The sequence below is a fragment of the Papilio xuthus genome, unplaced genomic scaffold, assembly GCF_000836235.2.
Source record: "Papilio xuthus unplaced genomic scaffold, Pxut_1.1 DF827679.1, whole genome shotgun sequence".
NCBI lineage: Eukaryota > Metazoa > Arthropoda > Insecta > Lepidoptera > Papilionidae > Papilio > Papilio xuthus.
Genome location: NW_013530970.1, coordinates 1,722,459 through 1,724,837, shown reverse-complemented (window position 1 = coordinate 1,724,837; position 2,379 = coordinate 1,722,459). Strand labels below are relative to the sequence as shown.

The 2,379-nt window shown below is 40.9% G+C and overlaps 1 pseudogene; it reads right to left on the bottom strand.

Moving 5' to 3' along the window:
* Positions 1-820: 820 nt before the first annotated feature.
* LOC106117545 (uncharacterized) lies at positions 821-1,637 on the bottom strand (annotated as a pseudogene).
* Positions 1,638-2,379: the final 742 nt, after the last annotated feature.

Below are 2,379 nucleotides of genomic sequence, written 5' to 3'. Positions count from 1 at the left end.
ATCTGCAACAGAATGAAATTGTAATTAATTGATTCAAGTATACAACATAATCAATAAAATAAAATAAAGTATCAAAGTTTCGTTAATGTCAATATGCAATCTTCGTAAGTATTGCCAATACATAAGATGTCGTCTAAATAGATTACCGAATTAAAGCCTGCATTTCTCAAATGAGTTATAACTTCTCTCATAATCTCAGTAAACACCCTAGGAGCCACGGAAAGTCCGTAAGGCATCGAAGTGAACTCGTAAGTTGTATTATGATTGTTTATCTTAAACTGAAATCTTAAATATTTTCTATGATTAGCATGAATAGGAACTAGTAGGTAAGCTTCCTTTAGATCAGTTGTGACTAAGTAACAGTTTTGAGGTATTAACTTCGCCGCCGTTCGGTAATCTTCCATCTTGAAGTGACACTTTAAAACATATTTATTTAGTGGTTTTAAATTTAATATAAATCGTTTGCCGCCGCTTGTCTTATTTGCAAGGAATATTTTGGAAACAAATTGGTCTCTACTCGGAAGACATTCCGTTACGGCGCCTAAGTTAACTAGTTTTTGAATCGCTGTTGACATTTCCTGATGCTCTAACTTCGAAAAAGTATTGTGAGGTATTTTTCTTTGATTTACTTTCTTGCAAAAAGGTATGGACAGGCCGTTTTGTGTCCAATCTAAAATGACTGTATTGGAGGTTATTTTAGACCAGCAAATAAAAAAGTATTTAATTCTGCCTGCATGTACCTGAGGTACTGCGGTGCCGGGGCACGAGGCCTGATCGCTGCTGCAGGTTTCTACGCTGACTGCTGTTGCGTCGAGCTCGGTTATACGCGGCGGTTCTGTGATATTGCTTTTTTCCCGTCTCGGTTGCCGCGAATCGACGAATACCGGGGCCAGTTTCCCGAGTTTGAAGAGCGGTTGCTTGTGGTTTGAGGTCCGGAAGATCTCGAAATAGATTTTTTAATTTGCAGACCCTGACGTTCTATTGCTTTGGCAGCCTTGATCTTATCAGAAAGATTGTTACCAAACAGGGTTTCGTCTCGTACTGAATCTTGAATGATGTGGATAAAATTCTTATCTAGGTTTGGTGTTATGAGTTTAATGCGACTATTCGTGTTTGTTGCAATGTAAATCCGAGAGTATGCGGCAGGCATTACTTAAATGATTTATGGAAGCTTTTTTGTCTTCGCCACTTAAAAGAATGTTTAACACTCGGTTGGCGGCAGTTATGCCCGATCCTAATTGTTGCTGATGGGCAACTAGGATCTTGTCTCTGTTCCTAACAGAGTCCGCTACGGCTGCAGATATTTCGGCATTTAGCTTAGGTGCTTGTAACAACGTACAATTATCGGGTATGAGGTAATCTTTTAATAAATAATCTTTCTTATCTCTAGGAAAGCCCTTAACCAAAAGCGGAAGTCATAATTTAGCCAAACTTTCGTGAATTTTTTCTCCAAACTCTGAGATGTCACCGAGGGCTTCTAAAATATCAGGGTCCAACTCTGGATCGCCTGATTCGCCTCTTGTATCCGGTAAAGGGTCAGGATCGGGATCGGGCGCGAGCTCGGGCTCCACGACGGGCTCAGGCTCATTGTTTTGTGGCGCAAGGCTTTGCTCCAAACATTCAGTATCTACAACCATCTATTTATTAACTTAGTTACTTCAACGAGCGAGGCTCACGGCCTGCTCCAATGAAGAATTTTGTTTCAACGAACGAGGATCGCGGCCTGTCCTGATGAATAATAATATTTCAACGAACAAGGCTCACGGCCTTTTCTGTTGAAAGTCGATAGCGTGTTCGATAATCAACAAGTGGTATTAGAACACAAGTATTATGTTCATCCACATGTTGTTAACAAATAATGTAAACAATGTCTAAAGAAAAAATTATTACGCCTACCTAGAATCAGATATGATGCGAATACGGCGACGTCGTCCGATTTCGCGTTCTCTTAATTTTCTAATCTTACGTTCGTAATGTGATATTTGATCTTCAGCACTACGTTTTGGCATTGTTCTTTTCTTTTCCTCTTTTTTAAGTTGGCGCGTGTTGTTGTCACCGTGCACGAAAAGGGAATGAACTCAGCATGGTCTCGCACCCTGTCCTCGACTCGCCGGAAGTGGAGGTAAGTCGCGTGAAATTCAAATTTCAACTTGGTAATTTGTGTGTCTTTTAAGCGTGCAAAGTCACCTGTAGGTTCTTCGTACCTGTAAGTAGGTACCAACACGATCCCTGCTACGAATCTAGTTTGCGATTCTTCTTCTTCTTCTCCTTCTCCTTCTCCTTCTCCTTCTCCTTCTCCTTCTCCTTCTCCTTCTCCTTCTCCTTCTCCTTCTCCTTCTCCTTCTCCTTCTCCTTCTCCTTCTCCTTCTCCTTCTCCTT